The sequence below is a fragment of the Jaculus jaculus genome, chromosome 13 (assembly GCF_020740685.1).
Source record: "Jaculus jaculus isolate mJacJac1 chromosome 13, mJacJac1.mat.Y.cur, whole genome shotgun sequence".
NCBI lineage: Eukaryota > Metazoa > Chordata > Mammalia > Rodentia > Dipodidae > Jaculus > Jaculus jaculus.
In genome coordinates this window covers 43,668,733-43,695,749 of record NC_059114.1, presented here as the reverse complement: position 1 = coordinate 43,695,749, position 27,017 = coordinate 43,668,733, and the positions used below count along the sequence as shown (strand labels likewise).

At 49.7% G+C, this 27,017-nt stretch overlaps 1 non-coding gene across 1 annotated transcript; it reads left to right on the top strand.

Annotated features, from left to right (window-relative positions):
* Positions 1–10,390: 10,390 nt before the first annotated feature.
* LOC123454314 lies at positions 10,391–10,495 on the top strand. The gene has a single exon (XR_006633296.1). It is a non-coding gene; the product is annotated as a U6 spliceosomal RNA (small nuclear RNA).
* The last annotated feature ends 16,522 nt before the right edge of the window (positions 10,496–27,017 follow it).

Below are 27,017 nucleotides of genomic sequence, written 5' to 3'. Positions count from 1 at the left end.
GAATCTGTACATAAAAATAAACAAAAATTAAACTGAGCTGGGCCTGGTGCCCAGAAAACCAGCCAATTCCAAACACAACCAAGGGGGAAAAAATTCTCCAGGTCCTGGGAGCTCTGGAGCCTTGGCTGGAATTCTGGGTGGAGACTCTGATCCGGGAAGTCACAGCTCTCTTATCCCTTCGTAGTTCCCCTGCAAGCTGACGGCATCACTAGGAGCCGACGTGAGCAGGGAGCCAGTGGCCAGCCTCCGTGCCTGGGAGGCGGGGGTAGGATTTGGACTTGGAGGAATAATCAATTTCCGAGCTCCTGGGCAGTGTGCAAGCTGCTACTGGCTTCCAGGGGCAGGCAAGAGCTAATGTGGCTAAGGAAGACGGAGTGTTGGCCAACACCCAAGTGGGTGGGTCTTGGTCTCTTGGAGCTTCTTAGAGGCGTGGACTGGGCAGAGCATCCTCTGGTCTTCTGTTCCCTTGGTACTCTGGCCCCTTCTCTGGAGGCTTGTTATCTGTACATATATTGAAAGATGACAAGCAATCTCCTTGGCCATTGATTAATTTCCCTCAACAGACACTCCTTAGCTGTTTGAAACTGCTCCTTCTATCTCCCACCCCCACCCCTATTTCCAGAAAGTCTCCAAGAGAGAGAAGAATGCCTTTCCACTTTTTGGCTTTGTCCTGTCACTAGAGGGTGTGGGTGTGCATCCTGGGCTAAGCCCCTTCCTCCTGACCTATCATAGGAGATGGGTAGGTCTGCCCTGCTCTGTTAGTACACTGTCATTCAAACTGGGGAGTGTACAAAAAGTGAAGGTGATGATCACAGTGGGCGTGGTGGTGAAGATGAGAAGGATGAAGAGAGAGGAGCTCAGTAGCAGTGCTGAGTCTGCTCATAGGCATGGGGGATTTTCAGGCTTGGACTGAAATGAGGAAATGATGAGTTGTGAGGCGACAGTGACAACAGTGAATGTGGGAGTGTGAAACAAGGACAGGACAGGGGAGGGAAGGCGGCATGGCAATGTGGCTGGACTTCCAGGGAGCGGCTGAGGGCCCAGGGTCTGGAGCCCTGTTCTCACCTCAAGTTCCAGCGCAGGCTGAGGAGACAGGAGACGGCTATCAGTAAAGTGCCTGCTTCATAAACATAAGGATCTGAGTTCAATCCTCAGTACCCTGTAAAATGAATGCATACAAGCTCATGAGAAAATCCTGCAGGGTTTTCCCAATGAAAATGATCATGTAAATAAAGTTTTCAAAAAGAATTCCAACTTCTGAGTGCAGCTCAGGGGTAGAGCCCTATCCTAGGATGAGTTCAATCCACAGTACAAAAATACAATATTAAGCTGGGTGTGGTGGTGCACACCTTTAATCCCAGCACTTGGGAGCCAGAGGTAGAAGGATCATTGGGTTCAAGAACACCCTGAGACTACATAGTGAATTCCAGGTCAGCCTGGGCTAGAGTGAGACACTACCTCAAAAAACCAAAAATAAATAAATAAATAAATAAAATACAATATTAAAAAATAACAACCAGGCTGGAGAGATGGCTTAGCAGTTAGGGCACTTGCCTACAAAGCCAAAGGACCTTGGTTCAATTCCCCAGGACCCACATAAGCCAAATGCACAAGGGGGCAATGCATTTGGAGTTTGCAGTGGCTGGAGGCCCTGGCATGCCCATTCTCTCTCTCTCTCTGCTTCTTTATGTCTCTCAAATAAATAAAATATTTTCAAAATTACTAAAAATTTAAAATAGATAAATAAATAAAAACCAACAACAAAACAAGAAAAAATAAAACAAAAGTGCAGCAGCACCCCTTACCGCTATAGATGCAATCTAAGTTCTCTGAATCTCAGCTTTCGTATCTACAAAAGAGTACTGATGATGGGACCCGCCTCGGAGGTCACCTGGCTGGCCTAGCTGGGCCTCGTGGTACATGTCTGTGATCTCAACACTGAGAAGGCTGAAGATGGAAGATTGCAAGTTCCAGGCCAGCCTGAGTTACATAGCCAGACCCTGTCTAAGACACAGAGGAAGGGAGGTAGGAAGAGAGAAAGGAAAGGAGGGAGAAGAAGGAGGAAGCAAGGAAAGAGTAGGGAAGAAAAAGAATAGAAAGGCATATAGAGAGGAGAGAAAGGGCTTGTGATAAGTTTAAAGGGTATATACTCTTGGTGTAGATGGGGGTTACAGCTATACCCAGAGCAAAACACAAAACACTGTAATCAGCTCAGGAGAGTTCAGGAGACCTTTGTCAGGCCCTGCCACTTAGTCTGAGTGACTTCCACTCACCCTGATCTGGGCCTCAGTTGTCTCATGAATGCAATGAGCTGGGGAGAATAGTGGTTGAACCTCAACAGTTCCCTTGGGCAGTAACTCAGCCTGTGACTGCTGCATGGCTTGTGGGAACATCCAGCTTCAGACAAGCCCGTACAGGTGCGCAGGTGCAGGTGCGGTCTGAGCAGCATGCCTGTGCCAGGGGTCAAGTAGAGGGAGATGCTGAGCAGGTTGGACCTGCCTCCTTTCAGAGGTTATAGAAAGGTGGAGATGAGTTCTTGTCTGAGGGAAGAGGCTCTGGTGGTCCTTTACTTCAAGGCAGGTGCCAGGTTCCAAAAGGCTGCCCACATGAGGCCAAGCTGACAAACTGTGACTACGGCCATCTTGGCTTCAGCTCACAAGCTTCGCTAAATGTGGAGTTTTCCTAATAAGATCAGCTTTTGCCATTTCTGCCCCTTGTTTGCATTCTTCACAAGTCTCTTTCTTTTCCCTGGGGTTGGAGGACAGGAATGGGAAGCAAGGGTCACCCATGTGCAGTACCTGATTAAATCTTTATAGACTCCCCTTGTTTAGACCTTGTTTAAGGATGTCAGAGCCCTTTAAAGTTTCTGAAACAACAGGCGCTCAAGGCTCACCGCAGCTGCAGGAGGGGTAGACCAATGTGCAGGGGTGGGCTCAGTATACAGGAGCCTTCAGCAGACCCTCTGCTCTGCTCTTCACAGCCACCAGCCACCAACCTACTAAAGGGGAATTAGAGCCTTGCATGTCTTGGGGACCCACCCTGGAGCCAGTCAGAAACTCTTTGGTCCCAGCCAGGCAATTCATCCAGGATCCAGGCCCTACCTGAAGGTCTCTCCTTATGAGCAGGGTGGGTGTGCATTCTGTAGATGTATTTGATTGGTACTTAGAAGCCCAGGCTGGCCTCAAACCCACTATATAGCTTAGGGTGGCCTTGAACTCCTGACCCTATCTCCATCTCCCAAGTGCTAGGAATATAGTCCTATGTCACCATACCAGATTTTTTTGTTTTGTTTTGTTTTGGTTTGGTTTGGTTTTGTGGACTTTTTTTGTTATTTTGTTTTGTCTGTTGTTGTTTGTGGCAGGGTTTCCTACAACCCAGTCAGACCTCAAACTCAATAGGTAGCCAAGGATGACCTTGAGCTTCTGATCCTTCTGCCTCCATCTCCAGAGTGCTGGGATTGTAAGTGTGTGCCACCATGCCCAGTAATGGGATTGGAGCTCAGAGCTTCTTGCGTACTAAGCAAGCATTCACACTCTACCAACTGAGCTTTTTTTTTTTTTTTTTTTTTTCTGTAGACAGGGTCTTGTCATGTAGCTCTGGCTGGCCTGATACTCACTATGTAGCTAATCCTGACCTCAAATTCCCTGCACCAACCTTTCTAGTACCAGAACACTTGGCTTGTGCTTGGCTAAATGTACTATATGCATCACTCCACTGAACCCTCCTTTTCAGATGAGGAAACAGGCTCAGAGAGATTAGGTCACTTACTCAAGGTCATACTGTTAGGAACAGCAGAATGGAGATTCACAGAGCTTCCCAGTGGCAAAGGCTAGGCTCTTACCTACTAAGTGAAGCTCTGCCCACCTGGATAAATAGGAGGTTCCTCTCCTGACGCTGGGTAAAGCAAGTGTACAGAGACTGCGTGAGAGCCAAGATGGCCACCCTCCAGCCTCAGATTCGCATGTCCATCCATGACTTCTCTGCCCACCCGAATCTGCACAGGGCACTTCCAAGCAGAGCTGAAGCTGAACCCAGAGCTGTCCAGACAGTTCTAAGAGAGAACCACATTTCTGCTCAGTCAGCAGACCTTTATCCGCAGCCCCCCACCCATGACCATCCCAGTCTCCAGTGTATGTCTCTCGATCAAAGTGGCCACTCCTCTTCTCCCTGGTCTCTTTCCTCCCTCCAGCACCCCTTGAGATTCTCCTGTGGCCCAGACCTGTAGGTTTACGTGAGCGCAAGCTGCTCATCTCCCGGGCTGCTCATCTTTGGGAGTGGCCCAGCACCTGACAGCGTGCATGTACTTTTATAAGTGGAAGGAGTCTCCTGGCCGGCTGGCTGAGCCTTTGCACCCTCATTCCCCTGTAGCTTTGCTTCTTGCCTGCTGTATGGTGTAGTCGGGGAAGGGGACGCACTGGCACAAGCCAGCTTGTTTTCTGAGGCTGGAAAACAGAACTGTAGGAAATTAACAGGCTGAGAAATGTCTACTGGGCTCCGCGTTGTTTTGCTCCCTCAGTCTCTCTCTCGGCAGCTAGCTCCTCCTGCCCCTGCTACCTCGAGCCTGGCTCCCCACCCCCACCACTCGCGTGGGCGCCTGAAGCCTGGGGATTGTGTGTCTGGGGCTTTGTGGAAGGTGTAGCGTGCTGTGTGTGTGAGTGCGGGTGTGCTTCTGTGTGTGAGTGTGTGTTTAGGGATGGCAGACCTGCTCCTCCTTGGGAGGCAGCTTAGCCAGAACCGCCAGCGGCAGAGACAATTGTGCGGGCGGGGATGCTGAGCACAGAGCCGGCGGAGCCCGCGGGCAGGCAGAGCAGCACCACACCAGAAATTGATTCCATTAAAAAGTAATCTTAAATTTAATAAAAGTTATGATTTGATTATAGCCACAGAACCTACAGGCAAGAGGGAAGGGGGTGGATTCTAGTGATGGATAAACAGAAAAAAAAAAAACAAGAAGAGAGGAGGGAAGAAGGGAGGGAGAGCGAGAGATGCTTAGGTATGGATGGATGAGAGGATGGAAAGACTTGAGTAGGGCGGGGGACAAGATCATTTTCTCTCCCTCAGATGGAGGAAAAAAGCTTGTGGCTGGTTTCCAAAGAGGAAGCAAAATGAAGGAAGGAGTGTGAGGAGACTGGAGGCGCTCTAAGAGACAGAGCAGTTGGGTGAGGGAAGAGGCCGGGTGTGGAGACAAGGCCTGGACGAGGCAGGCGCACTGCATGGGAGGAAGATGGTCTGGAACCCTGAGGAAGAGCCCAGGAACCCACTTAGCAGTCAGACAGGCAGCCATGGGTTTCCAGTCCTAGTCAACCTCTTCCTGGCAGTGTGACTACAAGGCTACTCATGAGGAGGAAGAGAACATGAAGTACTGGGCATCTCCTAAGTGCCCTGGAAAGGTAGTTCCCTTCCTGACACTCCCTCACTCCGGATCATTGGCCAGCACTGTCCTAACCTCCTTCCTTTCATTCTTTCTGCAGTGGAAGGAGACTGACAGCCTCCATCTCCCATCTCACTCTGAAGGCTGGTTCTCCTAGAGTGTAGGCAAGAAAGAGGGATCCCTAGGCTGTGGGGGAGTGGGGGCGGCTAGAGCCTGCAAGACAGACTGACCCAAAGATAGAGGGCTCTAGGGCACATTTCTCTTTGGTGCTAGGAAATCTTCTACAGGACATACATGCTGCTAGTTACCCTGTCCCCAGCCTGCCCTTTCTCTTCCCTGTTCATTCTAGAATTGTGCTTAGTCACAGAACTGATGCTATCCTGACCCCAGAGGGGCAGGTGCTCTGGGATGAGGCACCTGGGTCCAGTCTCCCAGCCTGGGCAGTCAGGGGGAGGCTGGCAAAGCATTTGGCTTTCAATACAAGTGTGCTGTGGTTCTATGGGTGCCCTCCAGCAAGTCCAGGCCCTCTCTTGAAGTCAGGTTGAAGGCCAGCAGGGCTGGCAGGATCAGCAGCAGAACCTGCAAGTGGGGCCTGGGCAGGAAGCCAGGACATCACCGTGAGAGGCTAAGCAAGGCAAGCGCCAGAGAATCTCAGCCACTCCAGCATCGAGGAATACCGTCAAGAGTACGGGAGACACAGCTGTCATTCTAGAGCCAAAGCAACTCTGCTTTGTCATCTCCCATCTGGGATACTCTTAGCATAGTTCTGCAATATGAATTCAATTTTTTCCCCCAGCAGGGTGTCATGTAACTCACTTTGGCCTCAAACTTACTACATTGCTGAGGATGGCCTTGAACTCCTGATCCTCCTGCCTCATCCTCCTGAGTGCTGGGATTTCAGGTATATGCCACCATATCCAGCTTGAATTCACTCTTATCCTTTGGCTTATTATAAACGTCTGCTGCTGGATTGGGGTAGAGTACTCATGCACTGTGCATGAGGCTCTGAGGAAGACAGGGTTGGAACTTATCTCCCCTCCGGCCTTCCCTCCTTTATTATTACTTTTTTTTTTTTGAGACAGAGTCTCACACCCTAACCCCCAAGTTGACCTCAAATTCTTGGCAGGCCTCCTGAATGCTGGAGTTATAGGGGTACACTACCACTCCAAGCCCCTATCTATCTATTATCTAGCTAGCTAGCAAGCTAATGAAGATGACCATCTTCATTTTACCAATGATGAAACTGAGCTCAGAAAAGGCAAGCTACTTCCCCAAGCTGGCACGCTTGTACTAGATGCAGCTGGGTCTGAGCTCACCAAGCCCACAGCCTCCCCCACTGAGTACCAACCATCCAACTCCACCTCCTGGAGGTCTTGTCACTACTGCTGTCATACTGCTCAGCTCCACTGTTTCTTTGCCTGGTTCACCACCCTGATCGCCATCCCAGCAGCCTTTTGGAGACACACTTTTGCAGTAGTGGGGTCCCATGTCCTGTTAAGTCTCCAGAAGGAGGTGAGTATAGCTATGATGATCACAGGAAGCTCTAGAGACAGTGGAGTCTAGTGACCTGTAGCTGGTGAGTATTACGGAGCACCCCCACTGGGACTAGGAGGTGACCTGGCCATCCCCTAAGGAGGTCTAGACCCATTCTCCTCTGAACCTGACCAGGGCCCTCCACGAAAGTGTATTCTGACGCTGAGGTCCCCCTGCTGCCCATCACAGCCCTTTGCTGTGTACCTGTTTTCCGGCTCTCTTTCTATCCTCTGCACGCGGACAGCATCTGGCCACTCCCTGTCATCAAGAGCCTTGTCTCTGCTCTTGACAAGGACCCCTTCCTCTGCTTCTGGAGGTGCGAAAGGCAGTGTCAGCGCCGAAGAGTCTACTGAGAGAAAGGTCCCTGCGGAGTCTCGATTTCTGTCCAGCATTCACTGATAAAACTACCTTTTCCAGGCTCTCCCTCAGGCTGGTCTCCCATGGTAGAGACAGAAAAGGGTCCAGTGTGGGAGAACCAGTGGTCAGGGGCCGACTGTGCCAGGTCCGTGTGAGAGTGTAGGCCTGCAAGATGCCATTTGACTGTTGCATCAGTTTTCTGGGGCAGTTCTTAGAAGCCCCACCTGGCAGTAAAGAAAAAAGAAGCACAGAGAGGTCAAGTGACTTAAACAAGGTCACACAGGAAGGTGACAGAAATAGGATTTGAACCTATCCTGTCTGAATGGAAGGCCTATGCTCTGTCTATCCTGTATGTCTTTCGTTCCTAGTTCAGCCCCAGAGAGGGAGGGTTCTTTCACAGGAAAAAGGTCTCCACTCCAACTTGGCAGAATCTTTCAAAATGAAAAATTCATAGACATTTTGAGCCAGCAATCTCTTTTCTAGGAATGAATCCTCAAGAAATGCTCATGCATGTGCACAAAATAGATTCAATGTTCTTGTTTGCAGCAGCAAAATTCAGAAGCAACCTGAATGCCCATCAACAAGGGAGTGAGTGAATAAACACCTGGCATTACCATGTGACTACAAGAGAAGATGAGTGTTGCCAGGCATGGTGGCACACACCTACAGTCCCAGCACTTGGGAAGAAGAGGCAGGAAGATGAGTTCGGGGTCATCCTTTGCTATATAGTGAGCTGCAGCCTGGACTACATGAGACCCCATCTCCAAAAAACAAGCAAGGAAGCCAGGTGTGGTGGTGCACACTTTAATCCCAGCACTTGGGAGGCAGAGGTGGGAAGACTGCCATGAGTTCAAGGCCACCCTGAGACTCCATAGTGAATTCCAGGTCAGCGTGGACCAGAGTGAGACCCTGTCTCAAAAAAAAAAAAAAAAAAAAAAAAAAGCCAGGCATAGCAGCACACACCTTTATTTCCAGCACTTGGGAGGCAGAGGTAGGTGGATCACCATGAGTTCGAGGCCAGCCTGAAACTACATAGTGAATTCCAGGCCAGCATGGGCTATAGAGAGACCTGACCTCAAAAAAGGGAATGGGGAGAAATGGCTCAGTTGTTAAGGTGCTTGCCTGCAAAGCTTGATAACCCAAATTCAGTTACCCAGTAACCACCTTAAGCCAGATACACAAAGTAGCAGTTTGTTTGCAGAGGCTAGAGGCCCTGACATACCCATTCTCTCTTTCTCTCTCTCTCTCTCTCTCTCTCTTTCCCTTCTCTCTCTCTCTCTCTGCTTGCAAATAAATAAAATTTTTAAAAAGAACAAGATTATAAACCTGCTGGCACAAAAGCTCTTTATATGGAGGAAGAAAATAACACCTTAAATACTGGACACATTTACATATATTTTATATGTACGTGTATATTACATATATATTTATGTAATTGTGTTTTTCTAAGGCATTGGTGGTTTCCCACTGAGGGGAGCAGGGAAATGGTGGGGAAGGAGAAAGGCGCTCCCTGCTCCAGGAAGCAGCCCCTCCACCCACCTTGTCTGTGGGCTCTGTCTCACCCCTGGGGATTCCCAGCATAGACATCACAGTGTGCCTGGGACAAGGGAAGGGAGTGTCTTATCAGTGCTGGGCACCACTTCCTCCCCCCATCTCCATCCTGGCCTGGCACCTCCTACAGCAACCTCAGACAGAAGGCTCTCAGTTGGGGGCTCCAAGAGGTCACCTCATTAGGCTCCTAATCAGTGGTGTTTAGGCATGCACATCTTGACATTAGAGAGAGGAGGAATGCTGAGGTCACTTCTCTGGACTATATCTCAGGCTGTGTTGGAGCTGAGCAACCTGGGCTTCTTAGTTTCTTCTCAGTCCTTACTGTTTACCACTAAGTTTTGAATACCATAAGTCAGATGAAATCTGGAGACACCCGATAAGGAAAGGATGGGTGGGGGAGAGATTCCAATCACATGACAAGGCAGGGGTTTGTTGAATGTTTTCATTCATCTGTAGAGATCAGTCTTAGAGAGTGATGGTGATGTCATAAGAGCTGTTAGTAGAGTATCTGTTGCAACTGGGTGCTGATTGTCCAGACAAGCTGACCTTGTCTTCCCCACCATTCCACGAAGACCCAAGCCCTGCATAAGTTAGGGGCCTGATGGGCCACTATCACTATGCAGATAGACAGCCAAAGAAGTAGCAAAAGTTTCACCTGTCTCAGGTTGGCCCCTCTGAAAAACACTTGCTGTGTGTTCTTTTCAGTAAACTCTGGTCTTCCCACTCCACTGCTAAACATCAGTTTAGTCACTGAAAGAACCCCACCCCAGCAACACAAAATCCTGTTCCCATCACACTCATTCTTCCACTTACTGTTGTTTCTTTCCCTGGGTTGCTTTTCTTCCCACTCACTTCTTGAGGCTGGTCTAGAGTCTCTTGCACACAAATGACAGACATCCAATGCAAGCCAGCTTAAGCTTTTTTTCTCACATAACTGAAAAGCTCAGAGACAGACTTCAGGCATGGCTGGATCAAGGAGCTCAGACAATGTCTTTGGGTGTCTGTCTTTAACTCAGGTCTGCTATCCTTTGTGTTAGCTTTAGTCTCTGGTAGCATGCCTCAAATGATCTAAGCAGATCTATGCTTACACCTCTCAGAGTGGAGACTGGGGATATAGTTCAGTAAGTAAAGGCTTACCTTGAGTATCTAGTTTCTACCAGAATTAATGTAAAAACACCAAGTATGATAGTGTATACCTGTGATTCCAGCACTGGGAAAGCAGAGACAGGAGAATCCCTAAGGCTTGCTAGCCATTCAATCTAACCTAACTAATGAGCTCCAGCCCAAGAAGAAATCCTACCTCCAAGGAGGTAGATGGTACTCCTGTGGACAACACCTGGGTGTCCTTTCACCTCCACATGCACACACGTACCCACCCTCACATATATTACAAAATAATAAAGGGCCAGGTGTGGTGGCACATGCCTTTAATCCCAGCACTTGGGAGGCAAAAGTAGGAGGATTGCTATGAGTTCGAGGCCACCCTGAGACTACATAGTGAATTACAGGTCAGTCTGGGCTACAGCATGACCCTAACACAAACCAAAAAGAAAAAGAAAAAGAAGAAAAAAACACCTTGTGCTCATTTTGGCAGCACATATACTAAATTTGAAATGATACAGAGAAGATTAGTATGGCCCCTATGCAAAGATGGCAAAAATTCATGAAGCTTCCGTAGTTTTGCCTTGGAAAAAGCGGGGGAAGACCTCAGAATATGACACACCCAATAAAAAGAAAGTACCCTTTGCCCAAGTGGCCAGCCAAAAGCCTCATGCTGATGTCATTGGATCTGTTTCCACTGAGTCTCTTGTGGCTCAGTGATGGAAGGCACAGACTAGCCAAATCCAAGGCCAGCACCTTCTAAATGGCCTGAGCAAAGGGAGCTCCCTACCCATCTTGGGTGCTCACCAGTAGAAGAGAAGAGAGTGGGCTGGCACATCTCCCTGACTGTCCAGCTTCAACACTGACTGTAGAGATGGGTCTTCACTTCTTTAGGTCTCAGTTTTCTATGGTGGGAAATTGGTGGGGTGTCCAGATGTGATCTCTGCTGTAGGGGGTGCTCTAGCAGCCTGGTTTCTTTTCCTAGCCTTGGCCCACCTCCATTCTCACTATTCTCTCTTGCATGTCAATTCTGGTATGAAAGAGAGAGGGAAGAAGAAAAGAGAAATGAAGAGATGTGTTGAAGAAGAAGAAAGGGAAGAGCACTGGAGACAGAGAAGGAGAGAGAGGCAGGGGGTATATAAACAAAGCAGGCTGGTCCTGAGTACTCAGGCCCACTTTCCACTTCCCACCCACATCCTCCAGCTGAAGGGTGGTGTGTGCTGGCTTAGTGGTGCCAGCACCTGGCTGGGCTGAGCTCCAAGTACTGCTGCCTTGTCAGGGTATCATTATCCCTGCTCGCCCGTTCTGGTCACCTGGAGGCTCTTTCTTCTCTGGCCCACGCAGCAACCTGCCCACAGGTGCTCCCTGTTCGCCTTTGCCCAGCTTTTGTTTCCTCCTGACTGCCGTTTTCTTGTGGGGTCCTCTCACTGCCACACAGTCAGGGCCTCTGGATATGGGTGCCATCTCTTCCCAGACCCCTCTCCCTGGTCTTCTCCTTCCAGTTGCATTCTCCACTCAGTCTAGAAAGAGCCAAGACCTTTGCTCCAAGGAGCCCACTTTTCCTCTGTGGGAGGACAAATGTGAGGAAGATCAGAAAAGGTGAAAGAAAGAAGCAGGGCCAGGAGCGGGGCGGGTCCAGGGAGTTGATCCTTCAGTGGAAAAAGCATTCGCCATGTCCGTGTGACAGACCACAGTCTTCCCTACAGCTTCAGGTTGACTGCTCTCTTCCTGTTATCCCACACTTGGGAATTAATTGCCCACTCTTCCTGAGTCCCTTGTCTAGGCTCAGTTTGGAAATTACAGCTAGGTATAGTGTTGAAAGTTTCTAATCCCAGCACTTGTGAGGTTCAAAGTTATCTTTGGCTATATAGAGAGTTTGTGGCTAATCTGGGCTACATGAAGTCCTGTCTCCAAAATTATTTTTTCAAAATTGGAATCTTTGGACATATTCCATCCCCACCCCCTTCTTCAGTTGCTGTACAATGAAGAAGTTATAATCAGGATAAATTAAGATATACATTTTAGTGCATATATGGCCAGTGCCCATGGAAGACATTGCTAATCAACACCAGCACACTTGGGAGGATGCACTCTGGTTAACTGTCACTCATTATTCCACAACAGTTTATGACTGGAAGCTTCTGTGACTCCCTGGACTTGCTAATCTCTGAAGTTCCTTCCCAGGGATTGTTTGGATGTGGATGAATCATTATCACTTTCTCTGCTTCCCATTTCTTCAACTCATCCTTTGTGTGTGTGTGTGTATAGTTTTTCAAGGTAGGGTCTCCTTCTAGCTATGTAGTCTCAGGGTAGCCACGAACTCATGGTGTTCCTCCTACCTCTGCCTTCAGAGTGCTGGGATTAAAGTCCTCAGCTCACTCTTTTGATCCTTCCTATCCTTCTCTCTCTCCCATCTTGCCTTGTTTCTGAGTTCTTCTGCTGAATCCATGTAAATCCTAAATGATGTCTGGGTCTCCGAGGTTCTGTTTGCTGTCACTCAACCTTGGGCTCCTTGTAAGTTACATCTTCCAGGCAGGCACACTTACATGTGTTCTGTGGTTCTGGGGCATTGGCTCGGGGTGGGGGAGGCAGTTATAGAGGCACCAGAGACAGAGAAGGGCGGGAAGGATAAGACCAGAGACATGTTCAGAGATAACAGCAAAGCAGGGGCTAGAATTAAATTTATGTATCAAGGCCATCTTAGTGAGAATGGGTAGGGGGAGTAGGGATGAAATTTTTCCTGGAACCTCAAGGTCACAGTGGGAGGGAGGATCAGGTAGGCCCTAAAACCACAAAGGACAAAGGGAGCATAGAAATTAGTAGCTCAGATGACAAACATGAAAGGGACAAAGGGATTTTTGGTAGCAGGAAACTATGAAGTATTGCCATAAAGAGATGGACTTAGCAGGCTTCATGAGTGTAACCGCTTCCACTAGCTATTGATCAGAGGAGTTTGGGCTAGGAAGGTAGGTACTGGCCAGCAGCCAATTAAAGGCTTAATGCAGAGCCTAACCCAGGTTGCTGGACATGGCTTACCCATCAGAATTGCCTGGAACAGTTTCAGAAATTTAGGAAGTGCTGCCAATCTTAGCTGAGGAGCACGCACACAGGCCAGTGAGCCAGGAAGACAGTAACCACAGGAAAGCCCACCTCTCCAGGCTGGGGATCAAATCCCAGTTGATCCACTGACTGACTGCAAAGCTCTGGCCTCAGTTTCTTATCTGGAAAATGAAGATGAATAGCACCTCACTTGTAGAATCAGAATTGCTATTGACTATTACATGGGGAGATGGCTCAGTTGATAAAAAGTTGGCTACACAACTCTGAGTACCTGAGTTCAAAAAGCCCAGACTCCAGGTAGGAGCCAGAGCAATGGTGGTCTTCTGTAATCCCAGGGCACCTATGTTTCCAAGAAATTGGCAACTGGAATGGTGAATAATGAAGAGACCCCACCTTAACCGAGGTGGAAGGCAAGGACAGACATGACAGTGTTAGGGGTTCAGAGCCTCCTCCCTGCTGAGCAGTAGCAAGGCCTTCAAAGGTCTCACTTCTCCAAAGGGCACTCAATGGGAAACCTAGCCAGCCTGGTTCCTTCCCTGCGCACCAGCACACCCCTCCGCGGGCCATGCAAGAGAGATGCCTTTCTCCCAAGGGGATGGAGACAAAAGCCTCCCCGATGCTCCTCACGCTCTCTTTCCAGTCCTTTCCTGAAATAAGGCTCCTGTTTTGTATCTCTGGTGTTCTGTCTCTCACTCTCGCTCTATCACAGCCTCTCACTGTCTGTCTGTCTGTCTCTCTCTCCAAAGACACCTTCTTCTTCCTTTCACCTTTTTGTCCCATTTTATAGCACTCTGTCCCATGCTTTTCTTTCCCTCTCACCATGTGTTGCAGTCAGGTCCGCATTGCTGGCAGAAATCACCAGACTAAGAGCAGCTTGGGGGCGGGGGGAGGTTTATTTTGGCTCATAGACTTGAGGGGAAGCTCCATGATGGCAGGGAAAATGATGGCATGAGCAGAGGGTGGACATCACCTCCTGGCCAACATCAGGTGGACAACATCAGCAGGAGAGTGTGACAAATGCTGGCAAGAGGAAGCTAGCTATGACACCCATTAGCCCACCCCCAAAATACCCTGCCTCCAGGAGGCGTTAATTTCCAAATTGCCATCAGCTGGAAGCCTAGCATTCAGAACACCTAAGTTTATGGGGACACCTGAATCAAACAACCACACTGTTTCTCTATTCAGACCCTGTTCAACTTTTCCTGGCTCCCTCTCTTCCTTCCTTTGCTAACCCGCCCCAGATTTCTGAAGTTCCCATACACCCTCCAGGCTGTGCCAGTGACCCAGTGCAAGGCACAGCGGCCAGCAAGGCTCCTCCAGGCCTGTCCCTGCTTCCTCCCTCTCTACAACTGCAGCTATGGACCTGAAATAAACTCCCTGTCCTAAGAACAGACATGGTCTCAGCACCTGCTTGGAACTCTAACAGACAGTTGTCCTCTGACCGCCACACATGGATGTGGTACGTTCGTACCTGTACCACAGCATATGACACACATATGCCAGACTAACTAATTAAATAAACAAAATGTACAGAGGAGTCTGTCCTGGTAGTGCAGTTTTGTAATTCCAGCGATTTGGGAAGCTGAGGCAGGAGGATCCCAAGTTGGAGGCCTTCCTGGGCTACACAGCTAGTTCAAGGCCAGCCTATGGACAACTTAGAAGACCTTGTCTCAAAGTAAAAACATAAAAGGCCTGGGAGCTGGAAAGATTTCTCAGTGGTTAAGACACATCTTGCAAAGCCTAATGACCCAGGTTTGATTCCCTAGTACCCATGTAAAGTGGCACATGCATCTGAAGTTCATTTGCAGTGGCTAGAGGCTGTGGTATGCCCATTCTCCTCCCCACCCCCTCTCTCTGTAGCTCAGTGGTAGCTTGCTTGCCTAGCATATAAAGGTGCTGGATACAAACCACAGTATTGCCCATGAAATAAAATAGCCAGTAGCTGAGCCTATAATCCTAGCACTTAGGTGGAGGCAGGAGAATCAGAAGTTCAAGGCCATCCTTCACTACATAGCAAGTTCAAGGTCAGCCTGGGATACATGAGACCCCAAGATGGATAAAACATAGACATTGCACTGGGATATGTGTGTGTCTTCCTGTTATCAACTTTCATGCCTGCTTCCTAGAATTGTTCATGGTATAGGAAGAGCTGAGCATCTTCAGAAGGGCCCAAGAGGAAGGGCCGGCTGTTCCCCAGCATGCAAAGGCCACATGCATAGAACAGTACAGCACTGGCCTGACTGAGGACTGGGAATGACCCAAAGATGCTCAGAGAAGACAGGCAAGTTTTCAAGCCGGTCTTCTTAGTCCTACTGCAGTTGTGCTGTGGGGTCCTTTCTCCTCTGCCCCGGACTGCCCTACCCAATGAAGGAAACAGGAAGGTAAACAGGACTTCTGCTGCTCCTGTGTGGTTGCCACCCACCGGAGGTGGCCTAGTCGGGGGTCAGCAAGGGTCAGCCAGGGTCTGTATGGCACTTAGAAACAAGAATCCCGGGGTGAAGCTGGTGAGGACGTGTCCGGCGCCCCTGCAGTCGGCCTTTCAGTTGCTGCCCTAGGCTTGAACTGAAGGGAGCCAAGTGGGGAAGGTCGTGGGCTCATCTGACCCTATCTTGTAACCACAGGATCTGCCACACAGGACAGAGTGAGAGACAGGCCAGCGTAGAAGAAGACCCCAGTCTCCCAGGGCCAACAAATGCTACCTGTTGAACTTTGGAATACCCTTGATGTCCAGATGTGCCTTGGTAGTGTGTCACACCCTCAGACCATGGCATGGAGGTTAACAGGAAAAGGCTGGGACACACCTGACTTCACATCTCAGCTTGGCCATTTACTACTGGCACTCAAGACCAGCTCTGAGAGTAATCTGGAAATTGGGAATGATAAACCTGCGTTCCCAACAGGATTGAGAATGACATATATATATAGCACATAGTAAGTGCTTGACCAATCTTTGTCATGCTTCTAATTAATTGCCATAATTCATGAGCTCCCAAAATATACTGCGATCCAGTCAGGACTGCTGAGGAGCTCCTTTAACTTGGGAGCGAAATGCACTCAAGTAAAGAGTGATGTGGTTTTGATCCTTCTGCCACCCTAAGGATATGGCCTGGACTGCCAAGGGGAGTGTCCTCTCATGTCCCAGTGGATCCCCTTTCCCATGGCCACCTGGTTGCACAACTGGAAATACAGACCAACGTCAGAGGGCCCAACTTCTGGGACCCCTTTGGCCTCTGTCCTGGCCAGGGTTCAGGAGGCAGCGGGATGGGAATAGATGGTTCTGAACAGTCTTACCCAAATTGGTCCTCCTCCCCTCCCTGGGAAACAGAGCATGGGAGGCCCTCAAGGAACAAGGCCCAAACCTGCCTCTCGGACAAGGGTACCCTTGAATCTTAGGTCTAGCTCTAGGGACTCAGGGCTGTCCTTCCTGGAGGTTCAAGAGTGCAGGAGATGCTCATGAGAGCAGACTGGAGGCAGTGGAAGACCCCAGCCACCCTTTGTTAGGGACCTCGCCTCAGGAGCCCCTCCCCCAGCAGTGTTCTCCTTCCTGTCCCTCATCCTCCACCTGCCTTCTTGTCAGGAACAGCTTGGGTTCCTGTGTTTACCTGGGGCAGGGGCTGGCTGGTCTGCATATTTCTCAGTCTGTGGGTCCTTCCTTGTCCCCCACCCGACGGATGCTGGGCTGGATTGTGTATTTCCGGAGTTGCCTACTTGAATCACCGGCTTTTATTTTTAGAAAATTACAAAGGCGGGGTTGGGCTTGGGGCGGGGGGGGGGGGGGGGGGGGGGGGGGGGGGGGGATCTGGGAGGAGAGAACAGGGACCCAGAGTTGGAGTAAAGGTGGTTGTTCTGAAGTCTGAATATGGTGACTGTGGAACAGGAGTGGAGTGAAGAACCATAGAGAAAAGATAGATGGTGGAAGAAAGAAATGAGGTGAGGAAGTGGGGGTCTGTCCCACTCTCCCTGTGCCCTCAGGGCCTCCAGTGAGGATCAGAGTCTGAGCAGGGTGTGTGGAGGGGGCCAGGTCAAAGGTCAGTCTCTGGCATGTAGCTGGATCCCTAGGGAGGCTGAGAAGCCTGGGAAACAGGCTAAGAAAGTCTCTCCCGCCTCCCCCTCCCCAAGGCCTTTGGGACTGGGAGAGCAGCTTCCTGTGTGGACAACTCCTTAGTCCCCTGCGACTGGGGATGTCTTAACCCTTCTGGTGCTGGTGTAAGAGAAAGCAACATATGCACACACATGTTTCTTCACTAATTGGGAGGTGAGAGGACATCAGCCAGAACCCAGGCCTCCTGGGGTTAGGCTATCCTCCATCTTGTGAGAATGGGGAGCCCAGGCTGAGAGGAAATGAGCCTTAAAGTCACAAACCTGGTTTATATTTCCATCTCCATGTGTGCCTTGGGGAGTTCCTTAGCTCTGCACTTCAGATGCCCCCGCTGGAAAACATGAGGGAGCCAAAGCAGGGATGGTGGGGTGTTGTGAGGAGTGGAGTAAGGACGTCTGCTGGGGTTCTGTGTCTTGGAGTCCCCTGACCAAGGCAGCCCCAAGTCTTTAGACGCTGAGAGCTGCCGCATCAAGGTAACAAGCCATTTGTTTCTTGCGTCCCTGAGCAAGTTTACTCAGCGCGCCAGTTTCTATGTACACACGGAGCTTCTAATATGCCCGAGATAAAGAAAGAAACGAAAATAGACTAATGACACACCTTGCCTTCAGGATGTGATGTCTTTCCTCTCCATGTTGCCTCCTCAAGAGCACTAGACTAGAGTTCAAGTTCTGTCTATACTTGTCGGCTGTGAGGCTTTGTACAAGTCCCTTGCTCCTCCCGGACTCGACTTTGTTGATCTGTGAAGTAGAGGTCAGAGAGAAAACTACACCATGGTAACACACCTACCTGTGGTAGACCTGGACAGCCTTGCTTAAGTCTAAAAGGATGTTCAAAGCATGAACACTGACTGCTGTTGCTAATATTACTGTCAATCCTAGACCTGGTCCAGGGATTCTTCCAGTGTCTCCAGTGCTTTGAGACTAAGGTGGTGGGGAAAGATGTGTGACCTTGGACAAGTTTCTTGGGCCTCCGTTTTCCCATCTGCAAAATGAAGATTCTAATAATACCTCCAGCAAAGGGCTGTTGGGAGTATAAATGAGATAGTACCCATGAATGGTTTGTACAGCGCCTGGTGCTCAGTGCACTCCATAAATAGTGGCTATTGTTACTTTCACGCCCCCTCCCATGAGCTCCTCCAGGAGCCTCCCACCTTCACCCTCCCTCCTGGAGGTAGGTGGCTGTTGCACCCATACCTTCCCTGCAAGATGACAGGTATGCCCAGCTTCCTCTCTGGCTTCATTGGGATGATAGTGTATCTTCCAGAAGCTGCCTGTCTCACAGCCTCAGAAAGAAGGGAGGGCTGCTGAGGAGAGGACACAGGCTGAAGGCTCTGGGAAGTGACTGTGAGAGGGCAGAAGGGGGCTAGAGGCCAACTCCCCCCACAAGCCACTGGGGTTGGGTCGCTCAGCCTGCCAGGCAAGGCCCATGGATGTGAGAGCTGCTTATCAAGTTAGCTCAGAGCCACTGTCTCTGGCTGTCTCCGCACATTACCAGACCCATCCGTCTGTTCCCCTGCACGCCCTGCCTGCCCCCAGCTCTGCCTGCGCTAACTAGTTAATTGGATCTTGGCTAACCTGGTTATGGGCCAAGTCAGCCAGCTCCTCTGCCTCACAAAGCTGGGGTGGGTGAGGGGCAGAGCGGTGCATATGTGACAGCATGTCTGTCTGTGTGTTGAAGCCTTTCTCTGAGCTCTTGTTCTAAGCTTCCAGGGACCCTGGAACCCATGGATACTGGATCCGAGTACTTGAGAACCCAAAGCACTCTGTCTCACTATGAAGGTAGGGGGGCACGAGTCATAGAACCCTTTTGTTTTTCAAAGCCTTACTCTGCCCCTGAGACCTGGGGTGGGTGGATGAGCCTTAGTTTCCAACTCTGTTCAATGGAATTATGAAATGTATCAGCCTAGGGAGGTTGTTTTGAAGATCCAGAGAAAGGGACATCTGTGCCTGGCACTTAGTAGGCACTCTGAGTGATAGCTGGTCACCACCATCATTAATCAAGCTGGGTTCCTGCCACTTCCCTGGAATCTTGGGGTGGGATGGAGGTGGAGAGGCTTTCATTCACAGATCCTTGCAGGTGTTTCCTCTGAGGCACAACTCCAATCTCCTCAATTGTTCCTTATGCAAATATTATGCTAATGATCACATCATGGTGCACCCCTATGCCCAGTGAGGAGAAGGTGAGGGGTAGGCTAACTAAACTCCCCAGGTTTCATTTCGACTAAGACTGTCCACTTCCTCTCCCAAGGAGGACCTAATGCTGGTCCTCCTACAATACCAGTCCTCAGAGCACAGAGCAAGAGATCCCATGGAGGGGAGACAAAGAAAGACCTCAGTCTTGGTAGAGAAGGAAAGCCTAGGCATTGCCATAATCATCAACATCAAAAAGGCCTATGGAAATGTCAGATTCTTCCCCGCCCTGTGCAGGCTACTCTACAATTATGGAGCTCTTCCCCCAACACACACACACCAGTGCTGGAGCTGGGGAGGAGGTCTGGGAGGCAGGGAGGAGTTGAGGAAGCTGGGACAGCCAACAGGCTCTGATAATGGGCAAATGGCCATTCTTGGGACTCTGTGAGCTGAGGGCAGCAGAGCTCAGGTCTCCCCCAGGACCCAAGGGGCCTCACCATGAAGTCAGGGTACTGCACTGAAAATATGGATCACTGGGTCGCCTCAGAGCTTGTCCTGCCTGGTTTCACTTTCTTCTCACATGGGTGACTTCACTTCTGTCTCATGTCCTCAACCACAAATGGGTCTAATAATTACTGCTACTCCAAGTTACCGCGAAACTGAAGGTAATTCTGCTGGCCTCAGTCAAAGCTGGTCCTAACTGGTGACTAAAGTGATAGGAAAAAGAAAGGCAGTGAGATGCCTGTCTCATATCCTGGGTGGCCAACATGAACAGGGCCATCCTATGTAGGTGCTGCCCCCTTGTCGCTCCATGTATGATCAAATGGTATGCACCTCCAACTGAATGGACTTGAGTTGGCTTTCCACTGAACTTACATGTAGTGCAGGCTGTCCTGGAACTTACTGTGTAGCTGAGGATGACCTTGAACTTCTGATCCTCTTGCCTCTTTGTCCAAGTGTGTTGGGATTACAGGTGTGATCTACCATGCCTGCTTCATGTGCAGCTAGGGGGTCGGACCCGGGCTTCTTGAATGGGAAGCAAGCACTCCACCAGCTGAGCTACACCCTCAACTCACCACTGAACAGTCCCTGTCCAACAAGGCTCGCCACTGACCCTGTCCTCTAGCTGGCATAAGATTAGAGACGCGTGGTGACAGTGCAGGTACAAGCGCAGCAGCAGGGAGGTGCCAATGCGAACGCGGACCTCGTTCCGAGGATGCCCATGCTCACGTTGCCAGGCTTTTACACGGAAATGCCCAGGCATGAGGCAGCTTTCCTGCAACCCCTCCAGCCCCACAGAGAGGAACTCCAACACTTGGTACCTACTCCATGGCAGACCTGGCCCCTGACACATAGTAGGTGCTCAATAAATATGAATTGGAAGGACCAGAGAGCAGCCCTGAGGACATTATCTAATATCAAATTGTGCAAGCAGCCAGCTGCCTTAATTAGACCAAGAAGAACAATCACTTATTAATATCAGACTCGTGGTAGGGTTAACAGCCATTGAGGATGAGGATAATAAAGACAGAGTCACTTCCTGTGCCCTCAGGGACTTCCCTCAGAAATGGCCTTCTAAGAGGGCAGAGCAGCGTACATACCCTGTCTGTCTCAAGGTCCTGCTGTCCTCTTGGTCCCCAGCTGGTCTCTGACCTGGTGTCCCATAATTAGGACCCTGGCTTCTGTCATTCCTGCCTCCTTCCTGGAGTCTCACAGCCCTTTATCTGGTAGTACAGAGCCCGAATGAGAGTTCTCCCCTGTGGGCTTCCAAGCCAAGATGGACGTCCTATACCCAGAGATGAGAGCAGAGCCACTGTGCTGTGAAGGAGACTTAATATATGTCTGTTGGAATAGAGTTCTAAGGAGAGGGAATAAGAGAGGGAATGGGAAAGAGAAAAAAGAGAGAGGGGGAAAAAGCAACACAGAGGAAAGGTAGTTTCTTTTTATTTAAATACTTTTATTTATTTACTTGCAAGCAGAGAGAGATAGAGAGAAGAGACAAAGAGAATGGGCATGCCAGGGCCTTCAGCCTCTGCCAACAAACTCCAGATGCATGCATCACTTTGTGCATCTGGCTTTACTTGGGTAGAGGGGAATCAAACCCAGGTAATTAGGCTTTGCAAGCAAGTGCCTTAACCGCTGAGCCATCTCTCCAGCCCCAGGAGGGTAGGGTTTAGGAAAGGACACACACACACACACACACACACACATATATATAGAGAGAGAGAGGGAGAGAGAGAGAATGAGAAATGGATGCTCCAGGGCCTCTTGCTATTGCAAACAAACTCCAGATGCTTGTGCCATTTGTGCATCTGGCTTTATGTAGGTACTGGGGAATTGAACCCAAACTTAGTTTTCAAGCAAGTGCCTTAACTACTGAGCCATCTCTCCAGCCCCAAGAAGTAGTTTTGAAAATAGAGGGACGGAAAAATAAAGGACAGTTGAGCAGGAGGAAGACTACGTGGCAAAAGCGCTGTGGCCATGTCTGCTCCCTGGAGTAGGAAGCACGTGCATGTCCTGCTTTGGGAACTTACCGTCAATCTGGAAAGACAGAAATGGCAGAGTCATGAACTCCTGCCCCTTGGCCTTGCAGCCTTGGCCTACACCTTCTCTCTGTCCTGATAGCCCAAGCCCCTAGCTCCTCATTCGTCCATTCCCCTTGGCAACCCATCCCCAAGGAGGTATTCCTGGGCACCATCCAGGGGTGCACCTCCCCATGCAGGACCCAGGCCAAGTTGGTGAGCTGGGCCAGGGAGGAGTCAGAAAAGCAGATGCCGCCCTCTCCTGCTGCCTTGATTAGAGAGATTGAGCTGTTAATAATATTCTGAGATGCAAGGTGCTAATCAAAGTTAATTACTGTTTCCTTGTGAAGTAACCTCTCCTCGTGTTTACCACGAACAAGGCTGCCAGCCGCTCCCCTGGCTCGTGCCAATCACGATGCCTGCTGCTCAGTGTACCCCACACCCTCACAGGTGCCCTCAGCTGCCCCAGCCCAGTCCAGGCAGGCATGAGGAGCTGAAGCTTCCAGGCTCTGCCTCTTGACCAGCCTTATCAAGTAACACAGGGGCACTTCCCTTGAGTGACCCATGTGGCCTAGGGATAGGATGGACAGCCTCAGGGGCTGGCACTTTGTGCTCTGCAGCCTCCTTTACTGCCCAGTTTTGCCTTATCTCTTTCCAGCTCCTTGACCTGCAGCGAGGTATTCAACCTCTTAGAATCTGTTTTCTCATCTGTAAATGGGCTCATCATTTCTACCTTGTACTGTTGTTCTGAGAATCAAATAGGACACTGCCCATAAAATGCTTAGCATAACCACATACATAGCTGGATTTAATAAGCTCTCAATTTAGGTTAGCTGCGATTGCTGTTGTCTTTTTTTTTTTTTTTTTTAATAATTTTCTCTCTCCCAAGTCCCTCTCCTGTGTGGCCTGACTGCAGGATTGGGGTGGATCAGCTGAGTGTTTACCTGATGTATCTGTCCTCCACACACACTGGGCCACCAGCCCAAGCACCTCCACATTTGTGAAGGACCTTCCTAACACAACCACCCCTTCCTCCACAGCCCCTCCCTGGTTTTACCCAGAGAAGTAGAGAGAGGAAGTAGACAACTTGGCCAGGAGGAGAGTTCTGCCAAACCTGAGTGTGTGCGTGTGTGTGTGTGTGTGTGTGTGTGCGCGCGTGTCCTCCTATTCCAGGTTTCATAGGGCTTTGGGGGAGAAGCCACCCCCTTGGGATCCAAGTTGGGTTGTCATGACAACCACTGCAGGTGTTCACCTCCAGTCTCCTATGCTTCTCCCCACCCCTAGCCCATGCAGCCATACCAGCCAATTTGGGGTGGGGGGAGATACCACCTCTCCATTCTGGCCTACCTTTTCTGTTTTGCTCTCTCTCTTGCCTTCTCAGGAAGCCCCAGGGCTGGGGAGAGGGACAATGGGCCAGGCTCACTCCTGTGAGCAATCATACCTTCCAGCCCAATTTCCTCTGGGCACTTAGTGCTAATGACTTAATATTACTGTCACCTTTGATTTGGGAAGATGGAAGCTTTGCAAAGGGTCTCCCTGACTGTAAGATGGGGAATCAAAGGGTTAGGAACCCTGCTAGCTTTCTGTACCTTCCCAGCTAGAGAAGAACGCCTGTCTTTTTCCCTCAGGGCAGTACAGGCCAATCAAGCCTGGTCCACTTCTTCTATGAGCTTAGAAGGACAAGAGAAGGATACTTGGGCTGAACATCCAGTCCAGGTTTGGGGGTGAGGGCAATTTGGAGGGCCACTGATAGACTAGTGGGATCAGGGAAATCCCTAAGGCTGCTTCTGGTGAACCTCTTATTCTATAACTCTGGTCCTACATCCCAACTTCAGGCTTAGTCTTACTATGGGCAGATCCTGCATTTGGATCTCTATTTCACATTTGATCTCCTCCTTCCAAAAGCCCCAGCCTCTAGTAGCATTGGAAACCTGGACCCCATCCCTAAAGTTCACACCTCCTGGCTCTAGCTTTATCTCTGTTCCCTCTTTACACCCCTCTCCTCTCCAGTGTCCCTCCCAAGTCAATTTTCTCTCACTCGCTCACTTAACCATTCATTCATTCATTCATTCAGCTAACAGTTTTGGTGGTGTTAACTTAAAGTTTCTTGCTTTTCTACAAGCTTTTATTCTAGTAGGAAAAGACAAATTGAACAAGTAACAAAATAATGATAGATTGGAGTAAGACAAAGAAATAGAACAAAAAGAAGGCCTGTGACAGAGAGTAAAAGTCTGCTCTGGGGCTGGAAAGATGGCTAAGCGGTTAAGGCACTTGGCTGCAAAGCCTAACAACTGGGCTTTGATTCCTCAGTATCTGTGTGAAGCCAGATGCACAAAGTGGTACATGCAACTGGAGTTTGTTTGCAATGGCTAGAGGCCCTGACACATTCATTTTCTCTCTCCTTCTCTCTCTGCTTGCAAATAAATGTAAAAAAAAAAAATTAAGTCTGCTATTCTACTTGAATATGGAGTTAGGAAAGGGTGACCTAGCAGCCTTCTAGGGAGATAGGCATTTGACAAAGACTGTCCCCAGTACATTGTAGGCACAGAGGCCCTGAACCTGTTGGTATTCCCTGTTCCCACCATAGCAGAGACATAAAGCCAGGGTGATCTCCTCCCCACCACACTTTTCCTCCACTATGGCTCCAACCTAGCAGCTTTTGCAACTATTCAGATTTCATAATGCTCAGGGATGAGGATTAAGGGTGCTAGTCCTTGGGAAATTGAAATGGAAAAACTTGGCCTAGGGGTGCAAGCTCAGTGGTAGAGGACTTGCCTAGAAGGCAGAGGCCCTGGATTCAATCCCCAACACCGCAAAACAAACAAAAACAAATGGTGGCACTGAATACATAAGTAAGAAAAGACATGGCCAAGTAGCCTAAATGCAATACAAACTTCTACAGCTGCAAGAAATAAAATATACATGCTTTGGGAGCATTTCAGAAGGATCCTGAAAGGAAAGGCTTCATGGGGGGAGCTTTCTGTGGGTGCAGGGTCTTGAGGGTTGGGGGTACAGAGGGCATTGGGCAAGTGGAATAGCTCCAAGCCACGTGGAGGAGTCATGTGCACACTTGCAAACACAGCTTGGGGACTTTGCCCTTCCCAGGGCTACAGACCCATGAAATATTTAGGCTTCTGGACGCTGCTTATCCCTTGTAGTCCCCCTCAGCAAGTATACTTCCCGTACATCATTTATGGCTGTCCTCTTTCCTCCCCTTGGAGGAAGGCAGAGAAGGGAAAAACGGAGCTGAGACTGGAGGAGTCTGTCCTTCAGATCCTGTGGGCAGAAGGCAGATCCAAACCTGTTTCACCCCCCCCCCCCCACACACACACATCTGGCTACACCCACCCTGCAAGTGAACCCCCACTGAGTGAGCAAGGGAAAGGGAAGAGGTCTAGGAAGAGGCCATGTTATTCCCCAAGAAAGGGAAAGTAGCAGGAAGAGGGGCCACTTGGGCAATGCCTATGTCCTGACTCCTAGAGGACTGAAGAAAAAGCAGACTGGAGTGACCAGAAAATCTGATGTTTATTTTAGTAATTTACTTATTTATTTAGGCATTTAAAATATTTTTGTTTACTTATTTATTTGAGAGAGAGAGAGAGAAAGAAAGAGGCAGGTAGAGAAAGAGAGTGGGCATGCCAGGTCCTCCAGCCACTGCAAACAAACTCTAGGTGTATGCACTACCTTGTGCATCTGGCTTTACATGAGTCCTGGGGAATCAAACTTGAGTCCTTTGGTTTTGCTTGCATGCACCTTAACTGCGAAGCCATCACTCCAGCCCTACTTAGGCATTTTTGAGACAAGGCCTCACTGTTCAGCGATATAGCCTAGGCTGCCCTCAAACTTATAGCAATCCTCCTGCCTCAGCCTCCCCCTTGCCTGGTTTATAACTGCTATTTATTTAGTCCTCACTGAGCTAATCAGTTTGAACACATTATTGCCTGAAATGTATAGGATAAAAACTGGCTTTAGGGCTGGAGGGATGGCTTAGCAGTTAAGGTGCTTGCCTGCAAAGCCACATAACCCATGTTCGATTCCCCAGGACCCACATAAGCCAGATGCATAAGGGGGTGCACACGTCTCAGGTTTGTTTGCAGTGGCTGGAGGCCCTGGCATGCCCATTCCCTTTCTCTCTCTTTCTGTCAAATAAGTAAATAAATAATAAAATGTTTTTTTTTAATTGGCTTTATTGTCCTCATTCACAGCTAGGGAAACCATACTCAGAGAAGTTAAGTGACTTGCCCAAGGCAATCAGACAGTCCATCTTTAGAGGCTAAATACTCACAGGTTTATCCTCTGTAACAACATCTAGAGAGACTAAAAGGCTAAGTTAGTGGTGAGTGGGTCTTTTCATCCCATGTCAGTCTGGGGGGTCCTGCCAGGCCAGGAGTTGCCCCATTCCCTCAAGGCCAGACTCCTTCACCAGGTCCCAGTGGGTCAGCCTGTCAGGATTCCCAAATACTTCATCTGTTTGTTACACAAACCCTGTCAAGTGTCTAGAGACTAGGAGAACCTGAGGAAGGGAAAAGGAAGGTGAGGAGCTCAGTGCTCAAAAGGGGGGAGAACTAGGAGAGAGACTAAGGAGACACGCAGAGCAGTCGGGTGGGGCAGAGCTGAAGGCAAGTGCGTGTGAGGACGCGCACAGTGCCAGCTGAAGAGGCACATGTGGGATAGACCACCAGCCTGGACAGCTACAGCCCACCCAGCCAATGGATGGATGGTGGAGACACCCCAATCAGCTCTGTCTCTGCCCACCTTCCCCTCTCCCCACCATCTTCTCCAGAACAATTCTAATTAGACTAAGTGACTAAGAGGTGGTTTCAGCCTGAACAGCCAATTAGGCCAGGAAGAAGGGTAAGTAGCTCTCCAAAGTCCCTAGCCCTCCCATCTGCCTTTTACCCAGGTAGAATATTCTCATCCCAAATACTCCACAGTCACAAGTTTCCTTGCTCCTGCTCGCCTCTCACTGTTCACTGCACCCCACTACCTGTGTCCACACAGCTGCCCATTTTTAGCAGCCCACCATGAGCCCCTCCACCCACAGAATGAGTCCGAAGTCTTCCTCACAAGGAGGGGGGGTGTGCAAGGGAGTGATAGGGGTCTCCTTGGGAGGCCATTGTTCTGACGCTTCTCTTCTTGTTCTCCACACCCTTCACCCCACAACACACCTTCTTCCTTTGGCACTTATTTCTAACATCCATGGACCAGGCCTCCCAGTTGCCATGGAGACGCAGTGTGCAGCTGGATGGTGAGTGTGTGAGAGGAGCTGTGTGCGCTGTAGCAGGGGCGGGTGG